Source organism: Solanum verrucosum, unplaced genomic scaffold (assembly GCF_900185275.1).
Source record: "Solanum verrucosum unplaced genomic scaffold, falcon-dt-bn FXZP01000048.1, whole genome shotgun sequence".
Classification (NCBI taxonomy): Eukaryota; Viridiplantae; Streptophyta; class Magnoliopsida; order Solanales; family Solanaceae; genus Solanum; species Solanum verrucosum.
The window spans coordinates 2,624,538-2,643,868 of record NW_026020157.1 but is presented as its reverse complement, the minus strand read 5'-3'; the positions used below and the strand labels follow the sequence as shown (position 1 = coordinate 2,643,868).

General features: G+C 37.4%; 1 protein-coding gene and 1 pseudogene across 1 annotated transcript in view; both read left to right on the top strand.

Annotated features, from left to right (window-relative positions):
• LOC125828355 (1-acyl-sn-glycerol-3-phosphate acyltransferase 2) overlaps positions 1 to 19,331 on the top strand; it is a 525,228-nt gene that overhangs the window by 208,347 nt on the left and 297,550 nt on the right. The window lies entirely within an intron of this gene.
• LOC125828404 (uncharacterized) lies at positions 13,541 to 14,071 on the top strand (annotated as a pseudogene).

The window sequence follows — 19,331 nt, the reverse complement described above, 5'->3', positions numbered from 1 at the left end:
TGACATTGGAATAGAAAGCACAACAAAATGAGGCTAAGGAATGGTTTGGAAAGCCACAATGTAATTGAGATTTGGTATAATCGAGTATAATTACAATCTTTGATATATTTGGTGATCAACTAATTACTTGGTAAGAGAGGAATTAAGTGTAATTGAAGGGTGAGAACTACCAATATTTTGAGATTACTAAAATTTATGTTTATTGTTTAACTTATTTATGAAACAGAAAAAATTCTCTCTACATGAGAGCCTCCATTCTCTTGTTCAACTGATAAGCCTTTGTCCTATTTTTCTCTTGTTTTGTTTTTTAAACTATTTTACTGCCTTTGTTTCACCTACTCGTGTTTCTCTGTTATTTTTTGGTATGGTGTCGTCATCTCATTCGAATAATGACAGTATACTAGTAGAGAAGATGTCAGGACTGAATCTTGATGATTCAGACATTGAATTAGACTACCATGGTGATGAGGATGTTGTTGATCCCGAAGAGAAAATTGTTAATCCCCCATGGTGTGTGGTAGGTCGTGCTGTTACAAACAAGTTTGTAAATCCTAATTCCCTGAGTGATGCAATGGGGAAGGCATGGAGACCAGGGGAAGGTGTGATAGTGAAAGAACTTGGAAACAATGTATTTATCTTCCAATTTTTCAACACCGTGAACACGATCGAATAACTAAAGATGGCCATGGAACTTTATGCAGAACCCTGTCCTACTACGTCCTCTCAATCCTGATCAGAACCCGCGACAAGTAGAACTCACATCGTTGGATATATCGGTTCAAATCCACGACTTGGTGGGAGGTCTAAGATTTGAAAGAGTTCTTAGAGATATTGGTAATACGATTGGTATTTTCAAGTACAATGATACAAAAAATCAGGATATGCTTTGGAAAGATTATATGAGGATACGAGTGATCATTAACATCCAAAAACCACTTAAACGATAAATGAAAATTAGGTAGCCAGGTGTTGGATTTGTGCAAATCTCATTCAAGTATGAAAGACTGGGAACTTTTTGTTTCTTTTGTGGTTTGATTGGTCACACAGGCAAGTTTTACGGCAAACTAAATCATCTTTCGAAAAGTGATAAAGTACAGTTTCTTTATGGACTGGAATTACGTGTTGAACGGCGACAAGGATCCATGGCTGGCATGTGATGGATTAAGTCGGAAAGTAGATCGGTGGGAGGTGCGTGGCACGATAAGGAAAGAAAGGATTATCAACAGGATTTTTCGGATGGATTGGGTATGAGAAAGGAAAACAAATCAGGGAATGATCAGGAAGAAAATATTGGGGAAGTGAGAGAGGTAAAATGAAAGAATGAGCAAAAAAGAGAGGAAATGGTGTGCATTGTGGGAATGAGAGTGTTGCTAAGAATGGAAACGATTACGAGAATCTTGGGATAGTTATAAGGGATGGAGTTGAATATGGAAAATATAGAGTGGAAGAGGAGCTAGATAATGATGAATTGACGTCGTTAGAGAAAAGAAGAAAATGTGACGCAGCCGGCAAATTAATTCCTTCTGATGGGTCAAAAAACATGTCCATGGCGGGTTCTGGTCTCCAAGCCCGCCTAACCCAATGAGCTCCTTAATCTGGAATTGTCGTGGGCTTGGGAACCAATGTACAATTTTCAAACTGAATGACTTGGTCTAACAAAAAAAGCCCAATTTATTATTTTACATGAGACTAAAGTTAAAAAGACTAAATTACAACAAATTTGTGATAATTTAGGCTTTGAAGGATTGAATGTTGTTGATCCAGAAGGACAGAGTAGTGGCTTAGCCCTTTTATGGAGAGAAAAGGGTACGTGCTCAGTAATCAATTCTCAAAAATATTTTATTGATGTGGAGGTGCATATCACAAGATTCCTGACTTTCGATATACTGGATTCTATGGTTGCCCCGAGACAAATCGTAGGAGGTAATCTTGGTAGATTTTAAAATCTTTGAAGAACAAATCCCCACTAATGTGGTGTATCGCATGGGATTTCAATGGTATTCTGAGCTATGGAGATAAGATGGGGAGAATTCAACAACCGGTTTGGAGACTTGATGGTTTTCGACAAGCGGTTAATTTCTACGAATTACATGACTTGGGGTATGTTGGAAATAAATTTACTTGGGAAAGGGGAGAAGAGGTACAGATTGATGGGTTTCAGAGAGGCTGGATAGAGCCCTTGCAACGACTGGTTGGCGTGTACTGTTCAACAGAGCTACGATGTATCATATGGAAACTACTTGTAGTGACCATAAGGCTCTTTTTATCTCCTTAGAAATAAGCATTATTTGATATTCGCTTGTGAAGTTTCGTTTTGAAAATTCATGGCTTTGAGAAACTGATGTTAATGAGGCAGTAGAAGAAGGTTGGAATCGGGGAAAGGGACAACATATTGCATCTCAAATTGAACATTGTGGTAGCTTTTGACAGACCTGGGGTCGCAACATAAAGCAACAATTTCAACTTAAGATGAGGCATTGCAAAACACAGATGAAGAGACTTAGAGGTAGTAGAGACCCAACTCATATTGCTCTCTATAATAGTGCCAAAGATTCTTATGAAATCTTATTGAAGCAACATGAAAACTATTGGAAACAGAGAGAAAAACAATTTTGGCTGCAAAGAGGTGATCAAAATACTCGTTATTTTCATCTTATGGCCACCTTACGACGGAAAAAGAATACAATATCACAATTGAAAGATTAGTCTGGAAGTTTGTTTGACTGGGAAAATGGATTGAGTGATCTTATTGTAAATTATTACAACAATCCATTCAAGACACAACAGAGTCCATTTAGTGTCATTATAGGAAAGTTTCTGATGAAATAAATGAGGATTTGAAGCGCCTTTTTAAGTTGAAGAGATCAAACATGTTGTTTTTAGCATGCACCCGAATAAAGCTCCCAGACCGGATGGATTAAATCCAGAATTCTTTCAACATTTTTGGAGTACTGTAGAAGATGATGTTTCTAAGACCATTATGAAATGTTTGAATAATAAGTCACCTGCGCCAGGAAGTAACAATACTAATATTGTGTTAATCCCAAAAAAAGAAACAACCTAAATTTGTTTCAGATTTACGGCTTATCTCCCTTTGCAATGTTGTTGATAGAATCGCTTGTAAAGTCCTTGCGAATCGAATGAAATGATGCATGAATCTAATAATCTCTAAGGCCCAAAGTGCATTTATTCTAGGAAGATACATTACAGATAATACAATGATTTCATTTGAAGTTATGCATTATCTAAAGAGGAAAACACAAGGTAAAGTGGGTTATACAACACTTAAAACGGACATGAGTAAAGCTTATGATCGCGTTGAATGGGGTTTTCTATGAGCAATGATGATAAATATGGGATTTTGTTTGGGTGAATAAAGTTATGCAGATGGTAACGACAGTTACTTAAAAATTTAGTCATGATGGCAAGCAGTTCGAAAATATTTCTCCAAGAAGAGGATTGAGTCAAGGTGATCCCATATCACCTTATCTATTTTTGATAGTCGCGGAAGGTTTATCAGCGTTGTTGTAGTGAATGTCTATTCAGGGCCAAATTTATGGTGTCAAAATTTGCACTAAAGCACTATCTATTCCGCACCTATTTTTTGCGGATGATGCTTTATATTTTTTAAAGAAGCAAATGAGGAGGCGGAAACTATTAGGCTATGTTTGGAGATTTATCAGTCAACCTCTGGTCAACAGGTAAATTTTCAAAAAATTGATATTTTCTTCAGTCGTAATACAAATGAAAGTGTGAAAAAAGAGATTGTGGATATCCTTCATGTCAAGGAGGTGAATACTCCTGGAAAGTATCTTGGCTTGCCGACAGTAGTAGGAAGAAGCAAAAAATCCGTCTTTGCTTATATTCATGATAGAGTAATTGCAAAGATAAACAGTTGGAAGTGTATTAGTCCCTCGTGAGCAGGGCGAGAAGTATTGCTCAAGAGAGTGGTTCAATCAATTCCAACTTATGTGAAGAATATGTTCTTACTTCCCAGTAATATATGTGAACCTGTTAAGCGATCCATGAATAGATTTTTGTGGAAATCAGGAACGAGGGAAAATCGAGGAATAAGGTGGATGTCTTGGCAGAAAGCTTGTGTGCGCAAGGAGGATGTGGGTCTGGGATTTCGAGAGCTCCATCATTTTAATATTGTCATGCTCGCAAAACAGGGTGGAATAAGTTAACTAGGCTTGAGGCTCTTGTGAGTAAGCTTTTTTCAAGCTCGATACTATCATAAATTTGATTTTCTCCATGCAAAACTAGGCCCAAATCCTAGCTTTGTATGGCGAGGTTTATGTGCAGGGAAGCATATTTTTAAACAAAGATGTCTCCGACATATTGGGGATGGAAAGACAACAAGAGTTTACACTGATCCATGGCTCCTTAAGGAGAATTCAAGTTATGTTGAAAGCTCTAGTTTTCTTGTAAGTGAGAGTTTGCTTGTGGCATATCTTATGAAACAAAGAGCGAAAGAATGGAACTTGTATTTGTTACATGCTCTCTTTAATGAAGTTGATATGGAGGTGATGAGTCCGAGATTTGGACTCATTTAGGGCTTTGTTTATAAAGAATTAATGTCCTCAAATGCTTTTTGTGCCAATAACTTATGTAAAACCTTTGATTTTTAGGTATATGGATTCAGGAAAAAGCAAGGACACTAACAAACAAAAAGGAACAAAACAAGCTGAAAGGATGAATAAAGGCAACCTGGTGATCGCCAAGTTCACTTGGTGAATCACCGAATGGTTATTTGACTGCCTAAAGTTCCAGTGTGCCAAGCCTTGAAGGAAACAACCAAGTCAGCAATGAAAAGGAACAGTTGGTGGATCGCTGAGTGATTCCGCGAAGCCAAGATAGATCGTCCAAATTTACAAACCTGGAGGATGCTGAGTACCAAGTCAAAAGGGCGATGAAATAGACCAAAGGGCAACTCACCGAGTGGTCCGGCGAGCCCGACTTACTTCGCCGAGTGACTCTTCACAACACATTCTAGAAATACTTTTTTGAACATTTAGTTTAGTATCTATTACTCTTTCGAACAGTTTTTTATCAAGTTTTTGAGTTGCTGGAGATACTTCTTCTCTAGTTTTTCTTTAGCTTTGAAGAATTGAAGTTTTTAACTTTTGAGAAATTGGAAGTGGGTCTTTGAGATTCTTTGAATTGGAGCATTGTAAGGATGAATCTAATCTTACGAAGTTGATGGATAATCAATTTGGTAACGGTTTTTACCTTTTTATGATGTCTAGCTAAAACCCCAATTCATGGGGGTGTGATTATGTGATTATGGGTTGATTTAGTTTATGGGTATTGCTAATTGTTAGTTTAAATGTTATTTAGAAGTGAGTTTACTAAGTAATTGCGGTTTAATTTAGAAATTATAGTTGCAAATGCAGTTCCAGGTTTGTGTTCTTGGCTTGCTCGAGATAGAGGTTTTAGAACCAAAATTATTGATTGATGGTCAGTGGGTATTGGGTTGACATGGGTTCAGCTCGAGAGAGTGAATCCTAAACCCAATCCCACACATTCAACTCGAGAGAGTGAATGGACTAAGGTGTGAGTTGTTCTTATTTTGCATGCTTGTTGATGTTCGAGAGAAATTAAATCACTTTATCCGGGGTAAATTGTTCGAGAAAAAGTTTACCTCCACTATAGCTTAGCTTACTCACTAATATCTAGCTAATTACTAATAGTTGCAATTACCCATTTATCTATATTAGCCTATAATCGATCACATCCCAAGAACCCGTCTCATTATTGTTAAGTTTTATTGTTTGTAGTTGATAATAAAAACCAAAACCCCCATTTGAAATTCGTATCACCCCTTAATTTGAATGATGTCTTTATTCGATAACTTTAATTCCTATGACTGATTTGAACATGTTCATACTTCCCAATTGAATCTGAAACACGTACCACTCCCTGTGGGATTCGACCCCAACTCATTTAGTTGGGTTTTATACTGACTAGCTATAGTTGACACTTAGATTTGGATGAAGTGTCCTTGAAACGTTAATCAAAATGGCGCCACTGCCGGGGAGTGGTGTTGTTTGAAATTCTTTTGTGAAGTTGAATTTTGTTCTTGTTAGTCATAGTTGAATCTACTTATTTTTAGTTTTGGTTTTTTTGTTGCTGTTTAAAATAGAGGAAATGAGTGAATATGGTAGAAATGGTAACTAAGTGGACTACCCTTTTTCAAAGATGATGAGTCTTAGGGATAACATTCTAAATTTCAAGAATCTGGAGGGTGAGACAATCTATGAGTTGTGGCTGAGATTTAAAACACTCTTGCTGTAGTGCCCAACTCATGGAATCCCAAATAAAATGTTACTGGAGTGTTTCTACAGAGGTCTTGGTCTTGAGAACAGAGGAGTGGTTGACCAACTTTCTCTAGTTGGTCTGATGCGACAGCCCTATGCAATAGTATCCCAACTTCTCGATCGGATGACCAAGACCAAGAAGAAGTAAGAAAGGGACTAGGAGTTAACTAAATTGCTGACCCAACAGGACCTTTTGGCCAAAGAGATCATGGAATTTGAAGTAATGTACAAGAAGAAGGATAGGTATATTCATCCTCATGAGCGTAGAAACCCGAGAATTATGAGGATGGACAAATAGAAAAGATACTCTCACTCATTCTCCACGAAGTCGAAGAGAAAGACAGAGTGTTGAGAGAGATAAAAGAGAATGTATTGATGCTAAATCAGATGACTGCTTCTCATTTCGTATCTATCCAAATACTGGAGACCCAAATGGGTCATATGTTGTCATGTCTCTACCCGAAACAACAAGGGGGGTTGCCTAGTGATACTATGGCAAACCCCAAGAATGAAGTTTGAATGAGGACTTGCGTCATGCCACAACATTAACTAAGGCGCTTCTTTGGAGGCAACCCAAGTTTTTATTTGTTTTTTGTTTTGATTTTGAATAATGTGTGTTGATTGTGCAAGTGAAAAAAGTTGAATGTGTTTGAAATATGTAGGTTGGCGAGTTAATAGTCCAGTCGGTGACTCGCCGAAGAGGTCGGCGAGCCCGACTTGGACCATCGTTGGACTCAAGATATTATGAAAATAGAGTGTGTAAAACTCGGTAAGACCATGGACGAGTCAGAGATTTGCCAAATAGGTCAGCAATCCCGACTTTGTCCGCCGTTTGGACCCCAAATTAACTAGAGGTCCTGTAAAACTCAGCGAGGTAAGTAACCACTCGGCGAGATCGACTAATTTCGCCGAAAGGGCGCGAACTGGACGGTTTTGAAAAGGCCAAACTCTTTCGCATTCCCTTACTTTTTAACTTCATACAATCACACCCGCATTATATATTTCCTATATTCTTAGTTTTTACCGCTTTTTGCTCATTTATTCTGTGTTCGGAGTTGGAATTCTTTGCCGCCTAGCATTAAAAATCATATTTCAGCATAAAAGGTTGGTTTTCCGAACCCAAAACTAGTAAATTGCGGTTGAACTGAAATGCAAATGTGTAGTTCTTATTGATGTGTGTTGGGCCTCTCTGAAATCTTAAATGTGTGCTAGTTTGCCTATTCTAGTTTTGATATCGTGCCTAAATTGCCTGAATTGTTAATTTCCCAAAATGTTTTAAAATTAATCATAAATTATTAGGTTGTGGTATTTTGTTGTTGGGTCTAGTCAGGTGAAGTCAGAGTAACCCAAGTTGTGCTAAATGATGTGCTTTGCCCAATGATGGAGAGTTTGACATCTTTTTTAAGGTCGACAGTCATCAAATGGGCAATTTTGGCCGAACCGGGGGAAGTCTGTGTAGTTCGATGACATGGGTCTTGGCTTAATTGAGAATGTGTATTGTTTGATTTTGTTTTCGGGGATTGCGGTTTTTATTTTGGAAGTTGGGATTGAAAATGGCACGTTGGAAAGTTTGGCGCGCTGGGTCGAGCTCGCCGAACCACTTGGTGGTTCGCCAAAATCTCCCCAGATGGCCTTTAACTTCATGATTTAGTTGAGTATGGGTCTGTAACTTTCGATGAGAAGCCTGAGCTCGCCGAGGGCACTCGGCGACTCGCCGAAAGTCTTCTTTGATCGCCCTTTCTGCGCTCCTAACCCCTAAAATACATTATAACTTTCGGCGAGCTAGTCTGTGCTCATCGAATGAGGTCAACGATTAGCTGAATGGCCCTTCTCGTCGCCGACATGCCTTTTTCTGGGAAATTTTTTAGCCAGTCCATTTGGCAAGTCCGATCTGGCTCACCGAAGTGACTCGACGAGTCTCTCTACAACTTGATTTCTACAATTTTTCTTAAATTGTTTTAACTCATTTTGGTGTATTTTGCATATATGGCTAGAACCAACCTAGATATGCCACCCCGCAAAATAGCATGGTGCATAGTTATTAATGAGGGGGAAGCCGCCCCTTCTAAAAATAGGAAGAAGGCACCTCGAAAGGGAGGCAAAGGCAAGGGCAAAGAGACCGCATCTGAGGTACAGGAGCACAACTCCTGCAGCGAGGGGGAGCCTTTTGATTCCCAGGCTGCATTCTTTAAGCCTGAGGATGACCAGCCTTTGCAATCCCGACGTGATGAGATTCGTTCCAGATTTCACTAGGATTCGTCTAGGATCCAAAGGCTAGACGTACTATTGCGGATACAGTGGCAGCTCCAGCACAGACGGTGGTTCCAGTGCTACTGGTTAAGGGTCCTCCTCCTCGGCTACTCAACAGGCTATAGAACGAAAGGTTGAAGACGATTCTCGAGGAGAAGCTGCTATCCACAGAGGGCCTAGAAGGAAGGTATCCTAGTGTATGGGACACTCTCTAGTTCCATAGATTCAAGCACTTTACCAGGCCCCGAGGCCCATACATTCCTACATGGGTCCAGGAGTTTTACTCAACATATATTGACCTGGTGCCAAAGGGGAATAAGAAGGCCAGTGCCTTCAGCCCGATGAAGAAAGTCATGGTCTAGGGGAAAGAAGTAGGGTGCAACTATGATCACATTAAATTGTATTTGACAGTGCTATCTGATTTTGAGCATGCATATGAGGGCTTGGCTACAGGGCAATCCTTGGATGACTTAAAGGGCTGGCTTCCCCCCACCCCCCATTTCTGACACCACCCTGAGGTGGATTGAGGTAGGAGCTCCCATCGAGAAGAAGGACCTGAATATTACCGCTCAGTATTGGTTTGGGTTCATCAGCAGCTCTATCAGGCCCTCGCAAAACGAGTCCATCCTTCGCCACCCAAAGGCTGCCGTCTCGGATCCATCATAGCTAGGAAGACGCTCAACATGGAACTCATCATTGAGCAGGAGATAGCCATGAGGGACAAATAACACTAGACATCCCTTCCATTCTTGGTCTTGATTACAGAGTTGTGCCGGCGTGTTAGAGTTCCTAGTGATGAGAAGAAGGACATCGAGATCACTTCTATATCTTCCACTAATATCTGACGCATAAAGGTTGAGTACACTCAGGAAGAGACAGACAGGAGGAGAGCGGCTTCGGTGGATGTATCCCCGAAGGTTGATGTTAAATCGATACCTGCACAGGCATCCTTGCCTACTCTGACCTCCGAACCTTGTACTCATGCTTCCACTTCCTCCCAGGTTCATAGTCCATCTACTGCTTCCTACCCCACCAAGATTACTCAGGCCATGATCTTGAAGATGGGGCACTTAGCCCATTCTGCCGATGTGCGGGCTACCCAATTGGAGGCTGAGGTACCTTAAATGATTAAGAGGGCCCTCCTAGATGTGTTGACACCCCTCCGAACATCTATTGACACTCTCACGATGAGAATAGAGACTTTTAAGAGTCGACAGGGGGCTACTTCATAGGTGACAGCTTTGAAAGCCGAGTTTGCAGATTTGAGAAATGATGTGGACTACTTGAAGTCCACAGACTTCACTTCAATCTTGGAGGCGGCTGATGATATGGATGCCCCAGCTAGTTCTGAGATGCCTCCGGCCACCACCGAAGATGTGCCTATGGATTATGTGGCAGCTAAGGATTCGGAGGCAGAGACAGATGAGGAGCAACTAGAGGTGCAAGAGGAGACCATACATGGAGACCTGCCAGACCTAGAGGAAACGATTGTACAGTCGTTCATTCAGACATCGCTGACAGAGACGGCCATGGCAGGCCTTAGTGGAGCCAGTGCTGCTGATGTGACCCCAGGCATTGATACCCCGACAAATGGAGCGACTATGTAGACATGACTTTTTTCTACCTCCCTCCCTGTCATTTTTTTGGCTTGTTATTATTTTGTTGCATTTGAGGACAACTGCCTTTTTATTTGTGGTAGGATGAGATATTTCCATACCTACCTCTTGTGACTACATCTGTTGTATATATTATTGGCTTTTTGTGTTTAGATTGTGTTTTGATATTGCCCTATGGATGTTTGAGCTTGTGGCTCCTTATTATGAATGCAAATGGTTATTGACCCTTCTGGAAAAAATTTGCCACCTCTTGTGTGTTATTGTGGCAGTTCTTGTGCAAATTTGAGTATCGGTTATGATCAATACCGATGACTTGAATAGGGATCTTAATCAAACAAAAATGAATGTGCGGCTACGATGAGGCCAAATGAAGTTGCATAGACAATATGTGGACTTTTGCATCTCGTTGTGAATAGCCGATTATCGAATAAGTCTCTTGTGATGAACATTGCACACTAGCGAAAGTGCGGAGTCTTGTTTGATATTGGTTCCAATGCCTTATGTGATGAGCTTACCGTGAACCTTGTGTGATGACACCTAGAATTTACCCCGTTGGTCTGGTGGACTAAGTGATGCAAGCTCTTGAAATGATCTTAGGCAACAAATTTGAAATGTGAAACAATTTGACAATATACCTCTTTTGTGGCCAACCTTGTGAGATGTGTGAACTTTACTTAAACCCCGTTGAGCCTTATCCTTTTCTTGGAAGAGACTTGATGAAATTGTAAACCCTCTTTATCCATTCACCCATAATCCTCATGAAATATGGTTTGTTTGAATAGCCAACTTAGGCCAAAAGCTTAAGTTGGGGGTGTGGTGAAAAGAGAAGGTAAATCATGAAATGTAAAGAAGTCCCCCTTTGATCCATGATTTTGAAAAAGATGGAACTCCTCCATATTAAAAAAAAAAAGAAAGAAAGAAAAGAAGAAATAAAAAGAAAAAGAATGAAAAAGTTGTGGAAGTTGCAAAAGAAATGGGGTGTCCAGTATTCCATTGGAAGTGAATAATAGGATGCATTTTGAGCATGAGTGAAAATGCTGAAGAAAAGGAAGGAAAATTGATGTTCATACCATATTTCATTAGGATAGCAGCCAATGAGCCTAAATGATCATACCTTTACACTCAGCCCCGTTACAAGCCTTGAAAAGACATTTTTATCTTGAGTGAGCTGAAACGAATGCTGATTGGAAAATAAGGGCAAACCTACGAGTGAAGTCATGCATGTGTTCATCTTTGTGAGTGTGAGAGTTGTATGTGATTTCGGAGCTATAAATTGTTGAATAATAGTGTGTGAATATGGAATCATCCTTGTTGTGAGGGCATTTGAGTACTTTTGTTGAGCTTGAACTTGCATTTGAAGCAAGTATTGTGAACTTGAGAATCTTTGATAATGGTGAGTCACAACTTGAACCTTTGAGTGCACAATTGATTCTTGCATGAGTAAGTTGAGTCTTGTTGTGTGCATTCATGCTTGAGACTTTGTAGCACTGTTTTAGACATCTTTTTTGAACTGTTGAAATTGAGTTTTACTTGAGGACAAGAAAAAGTTAAAGTTGGGGGTGTTGATAAGTCCGAGATTTGGACTCATTTAGGGCTTAGTTTATATAGAATTAGTGCCCTGAAATGCTTAATTTGTGCCAATAACTGATGTAAAATCCTTGATTTTCAGATATATGGATTGAGGAACAAAGCAAGGACAGTAACAAGCAAAAAGGAACAAAACAGGCTAAAAGGATGAATAAAGGCAGCCTGGTGATCACCAAGTTCACTTGGCGAATCACCGAATGGCTATTTGACTGCCTAAAGTTCCAGTATGCCAAGCCCTAAAGGAAAGAACCAAGTCGGCGATGGAAAGGAGCAGTCGGTGGATCGCCAAGTGATTCCGCAAAGCCAGGATAGATCGCCTAAAGTTACAGGGCTGGACAGTACTGAGTACTAAGGCAAAGGGCGATGGAATAGACCAAAGGGCGGCTCGCCGAGTGGTTCGGCGACCCCGACTTACTTCACCGAGTGACTCTTCGCAGCACATTTTTGGCGACTATAAATACATTTTTGAACATTTAGTTTAGTATCAATTACTCTTTAGAACAGTTTTTTATCAAGTTTTTGAGTTGTTGGAGATACTTTTTCTCTAGTTTTTCTTTAGCTTTGAAGAATTGAAGTTTATCACTTCTCAGAAATTGGAAGTGGGTCCATGAGATTCTTCGAATTGGAGCATTGTAAGGACAAATCTATTCTTACCCAGTTGATGAATAATCAATTTGGTAACGGTTTTTAATTTTTTATGATATCTAGCTAAATCCCCAATTCTTGGGGTATGATTATGTGATTATGAGTTGATTTAGTTTATGGGTATTGCTAATTGTTAGTTTAAATGCTATTTAGAAGTGAGTTTAATCAGTAATTGTGGTTTCATTTAGGAATTGTAGTTGCAAATATAGTTCCAGGTTTGTGTTCTTGGCTTGCGAGAGAGAGAGGTTTTAGAACAAAAATTATTGATTGATGGTCTGTGAGTATTGAGTTGACTTTTGGGTTCAACTCGAGAGAGTGAATTCTAAACCCAATCCCACACATTCAGCTCGAGAGAGTGAATGGACTAAGGTATGTGATGTTATTATTTTTCATGTTTGTTGATGTTTGAGAGAAATCACTTGATTCGGGGTAAATTGTTCGAGAGAAAGTTTACCTCCACTATAGCCTAGCTTACTCACTAATAGCTAGCTAATTACTAATAGTTGCAATTACCCATTTGTTCATATTAGCCTATAATCGATCGCATCCCAAGAACCCGTCTCATTATTGTTAAGCTTTATTGTTTGTGACTATTTGTAGTTGACAATAAAAACCAAAACCCCCAATTTGACATTCGTGTCACCTCTTAATTTCAATGATGTCTTTATTCGATAACCTTTATTCCTATGACTGATTTGAACATGTTCATACTTCCCAATTGAATCTAAAATACATACCACTCCTTGTGGGATTCGACCGCAACTCATTTAGTTGGGTTTTATACTGACTAGTGATCGTTGATACTTAGAATTGGATGAAGTGTCCTTGAAACGTTAATCAGGAGGCTACTAGACAAATTCCGTTGAATATTAGGCCTCGAAGAAATACTTGGATGTGGAAATTGGACAAAAAAGGATTATACTCTGTGAAAAGTGGGTATCGTCTCCTTTATAATCAAAACATAATACCCAACTCGCAGGACCAACAACTTTGAAAATTCATCTGGAGCATATCCTTGCTCCCTAAGGTGCTTAACATTATTTGGAGAGCTTTGAGAAATATTTTACCTACATGTGATAGACTTTCCAAGAAAAAATGTGTAGCTAGTTCAATTTGTCCTCGATGTTTGCTAGCATCGGAAACTGTGAAACATTGCTTGGTAGATTGTCAATTTGCAAAACAATGTTGGATTCAATCAAATTTGGTTGGCAGGATGTACTAGGATATTTTGTGGCATGGTTTGAAGAGGAAATAAAGAGCAATGATTAAAAAAAAATGGAGGAAGCAGTCCTGATTTTGTGGAGCCTATGGGAAGCCAAAAATAATTTATGTTGGAATAATAAATAAAGTGTGCTCGCTGCCACTTTGTACCGTGCGAAGAAGGAGCTGGAGGAATGGAGGAGCACCAATTCTAGAGCCGAGATGACTGTTGCTGCTACAAAAATGATTGCTAAATGGGAGCGACCTCTGCTTGACACAATTAAATGTAACACCGATGCCTCTTACGATATCAATACCGGTTTGATGGGGATATGCATGGTGCTACGGGATCACTTGGGTCAATTTATTGCGGGGAAAACTTTATTTCTTGGTCGTGTGGCTAGCCCATTGTTGGGCGAGATCATAGGGTGCATGAGGCTCTTAATTGGCTAAAGGAGCGATTCAGTAGAACAAGGTTGGTTGTGGAAACTGATAATCTACTTGTGAAGTAAGATCTAGAAGAAAACATGGTGAATTACTCCTACTTTGATTCTTTAGTTTTTTATCGTAAAATTCTTATCAAAGAGTTACCTTTCCTCTGTTTGTCGGCTGTTAAGAAATCAACGAATTAGGTTGCTCATTGTTTTGCTAGAGCATCTGTTTCTATGTCTGGTTCGATGGAGTAGGATACTAATCCTCCATCTCTCATTACCGATGCACTCATTTTCAATATGAATAATGCATGATAAAAGAACCATTTCAAAATAAAAGTGTAATTGAAGGGTAGTTTACACTTCTCAATTCTCAAAGGAGGGTTAGGAATTAAGTGATATATATATATATATATATATATATATATATATATATATATTAATTTTTTATTTTTTTATTTTTAATTTGCTTCTCATCCTCATTCTATACTTTTCATTTGATTTCATTCAATTTTTCGTACTAGTTATTTATTTATTCTATTTTTTTGTCATTAGCATAAATTAGTTAGTACACTACTTTTTAAATTAAGGTAGAACTCATTGTTGAATAAGACTACAGACTTTTTTTTTTCTTTGAAATCATATTTTGTATGTTATGTTGAAATTTGACAAAAGAGTATTATGTTAAATTTTATTGTTTTGAATTTAGAACTTATGTTATTTTTTTGGTTTTATTTGTTTTAGTAGTATTGATTTGATATTTCACATTGTAAGTCATTTATTTTTTAGTTAGGCTTCATAGATTATCTTTTTTTGTCAATGTTTTAATAATTTTATGACATTATATATATAATATTGAGACTTTGTCAAACATGCATTTCATGATATTCATAGAAATCTTGTACTTTTAGTTTTTTATGATTAATTTATTTAACGCAAGAGAGTTGTGGTTTCATAAAAATAGTAGTTTCAATCCATTCAAAATTCTCAATAACCATGTATATTGTATGTCCATACTGATGCGTATCCATAAGTCACCTACCATAATCTGAACAATTTAGCCCCACATAACATCACATAGTCGTACACACCTCACTGTTTTTCACCCAATTCAAAACCCAATCTTCATAAAAATTACTGATAAATCCCTAGTAACTCTATACCGAACCAATTCACAGCCATAGTCATATTAGAACTTATATATGAAAATTCATACATCCTTCAACTTCGAACCAAGAGTCTATATGAGAGGTTTTATTCCTTCACATCTTTTAACTTCCCATGACGCAAATATTAAGTACCTTGAACTCGTCAATACACCAGACTCTTTTTCCTTTCGCTAACTTGCTTACCAATCTTATCCTTTGACCAACAACCCATGATATTTTTATCTTATCCTCTAAACCAAAACATTACATGAAACCCCCCTTAGGTATAACAATCAAAAGTAACCAAATTCACTACTCAAATTATGCATAAGTCCTTCCAGATGTTTTATACTCAATGTGATCGATCACTTCTTACCTTACCAATCCATACCTTGACAAAACACACTGCCACAAACCTAAACTCACAATGAAAAGCTTGAATTTTGATCCCAATCGTGTAACACAATCCCATTATCTATCAACATTAGCTCATACATTGAGGATCTTTATGAATTCACGTATCTTAGCCTATAATTGATCGCCTCTCCATTGAACTTACCATATCCTTTGTTAAAAATTCAACTGTACCAGTTACCAAACTCAAAACAATAAAGCACTTATCAACACACTCGAATCAAACGTATGTAGACTTCTTTCTCAAATCTTATCCAACAACTTTTAACTGATATGAATGACACGTAACATTATCACCATAACCATAGTAAAACAATTGGAACAACATGTCTCTGTACCTCAATTCCCAATCCCTTTGAACATACCTCTTTAGCCCTTGCAATAAGAGAAAATATTCTTGCTCTCACCTCTTTTCGAAGGCTACACTACATCCCACTATTTTTTTCATTATGACTCGAGTTGCTTTAAATTCTATTCGAGCGACATCCCAACTCCTCATAAAAATTACGATACAACCACGCTACTCACAAAATAGTAGTAAACCATACCTTAGACATTCAAAAGTCATCATTACCATACAAAATTCTTTTAACCAACAAAACTTATCATATAGTTGCATTCCAATCATAATTCATCACTAACTCTTATTACTATAATGCTCAGTTAGCGCTTTCCATCACCACGAAGTCAATCTTGTCATCGATGACAGCTCAAACTCAGCTATATCAATCAAATTCAAAAGACTAACTTAATTTTATATGGACTGTCTTACTAAAATTCGTAATTACTTTCACACAAGTATACTCATTGAGACTTCCTTTACCTATAAGCTTGTCATCCTAATATCTATCCACTTCCATGAAGCTTACAGTGAAATCACCACTCATTTAAAATCCTCGAAATACACTTCAAAACCTAAACACATCAATACTGTACCAATGATCCACCACTAAAATTTTCCTTACAATATAATGCTTAACTCATTTGTTTTTAGTAACAAGATAGTGGTTTCTCAAATATGAATACAAAATCGAACCGTATTATACGAGCATGTGATACAACTGATAACTCCTTATGTAGTTAGTATTCACGCTTGACAATTGATATAACCGTTTCCATATAACACTAGTACCATATTGTGACAGTCTGTTATATCCACCACTAGAACACATCATACCTACAGAGAATATTGAACTCAAATAGCCAACACATTTCTGCCTATCAAGTAATTCCAATACATTGCCAAAATTGTTCGGTCTCAAATCCAAAGCGATATACACTCTTTCAGAGATCGAGTCGATGCCAGAAGTAACACACTTTATAACTCGAATCAGTAAACATCAATACAGTTGTAGTAATTGTATCATGACCTCTTTGATATACACTCAATCTATAAAATCGTAGTAGAGATTCTGATCTCGGTTAACGCAACATCATTCTCATCATAAACTAAACAACCCATACTTATACAACTTTATTAACTGTAGCTTCCAAAGTTATAATGTTCATTATCTAGCGTTCCCTTTAATAATTTCACTCTCAATCGTCTAACCACTCCAGATATCGCCTATACCACACAAGTAATGTTCCCACAGCTGGGTATCTAACTTAAAAAAGATAACACATTCATGAAGTCCCTAAAACCATTATTCAACATCATCATTCGAATATCCCCAAAATGCATCATTAAGCCATCACCTAACTCAACCTTTTCAATTACTAAACATTTCAAATCCGACTACACATCCTTTTCATAAGTCTATCACTTTCACCTTAGTACTAGGTCTAACATCCTAGCCATACACGACACACCAACTGCTGATATGAGGAACTACGAACGAGTCATCACTATAAGTAAGAGTGAATGGAGTGAAGCGATAAGAATCAAATTGGACCAAGGACGCACGATAGGGATTCAAGAAGTGGAGATATTTCTTAAAAGTCACTATAGAATCTCGAAGATAAGGACATACGTCTCCGTATCGATCCTCGAGACTCTACTTAGACTCGACTTGTATACATGTGAGACCTATGAACTTGGGCTCTGATACCATTTTGTCACGACCCAAAATGGACGTGATGACACTTGGCTTATCCCACTAAGACAAGTCAGCCTAAAACTCAACAATTACAATAAAATGTGGAAATTTATAAGCAACTTAAAAATACCCCAAAACCTGGTTATCACGTGTACAAGCCTCTAAAGTATTACAATTGATTCAAAAGAAAAACGCAAGTCTCTAATGACGTTGTTTCTAGAATAGAACAAGATCATAAATAGGAGTAAGAAGGTCTGCTGAGATGATAAACAACTAAGTTAGATATTTGTTAGTTCATGAGTCTTTTCATTTTCAATTGTTCATGTTGAGACTTGAGTTACCATTTTGGCCAGCTGAATGTTTATCTTTAAAACATTTTAAGTTATTCATTGAGACAGTTTAGTTATGATTATATTTCAATAATTTCTTTTATCATGAGTAAGTCTTCCGCTAAGAGTTAAGTCAGGCCAAGGGTTCGCTTGGGGCCGACAATGGTTCTCGCGTGACATGTAGTTTTGACTCAGCGCAAAGTTTAAGAAAGAAAGGAAAACTTTTAAAGCTTGTGGTCCAAAATGAATTATAGAAATTTGTGTGGTTGTAAATTATTCTATTAAGGGTAAGATAGGCATTTTATAGCTAAATTGTTACTTAAGATAGAAATGTGTCATTCTTTTTGGGACTGACTAAAAAGGAAAGTAAGTCACATAAATTGGGACAGAAAGATTACTAATTAATTACATGTGGAAGCTAAAAGGATAAAACAAATGAGGTTGAAATATGAAAAGACTATAATGCAAATAATGTAATTTAAAAACTTTTATAGGTAGACTCTCTTTATATTTGGAGGTTATGAATATAAAAAGAATCAAAGTTATGGATATTAAGAGTAACAATTGAATAGGTAATTAAATGTGATATATGAAAATAAATAGTTAAAGTAAATAAAGAAAAAATAGCAAATAAATAAAAGAGAGAAAAAGACTAGTGCACATTAAGTGCAAGGAAATTATAAATACAATAAAAAAAGATTAAAAAAAATGTAATTAACTAGTTTTTTTAAAGGGTAAACATGTCTAACATCTTTCTATGGTATTTTAGTATTTCATCAATGACTTAACATTTTCCTTGTATTAATATTTAATAAATAAATAATAATATGCTACAATATGTTGACGTGTGTGACCATCTTATCTAAAAGTTTAATCTGTTAGAGAGAGCACACTTTTGTTATTTGATTATATTCTCAACATGATACCTATTTAATATTTAATTAATCAAATATTACACTTTGAATATTCCCACTTTTAATAATGTATGATGATATGATGATAAACTTGAACTAATAAATTTCAAATCTTTTATTAGACTAAATTGAATGTTCACGTTAGGTCCAACATTTTGGCACTTCTGTGCATAATTTTCATTAGTAGAATGACCGTCTAAACAATCAACTCTAAAAGTTTAGGAAACAATCGAGAATTAATTTGTAGTAGCCTACTAATGTCAGCAATCGCGGTATCTGTAGACTTTAATGGTCCATAAAACTCTTTTAACAATGAAAAAGGCAACAAGTTAATGAATATTATCTCAACATCAACCCTAACATAGCAAATCACAAATTTGTTTCTTAACTAAGTCCACCAAGCAAGCGCCATGTTTGATTATGACTCTGACCCATGCC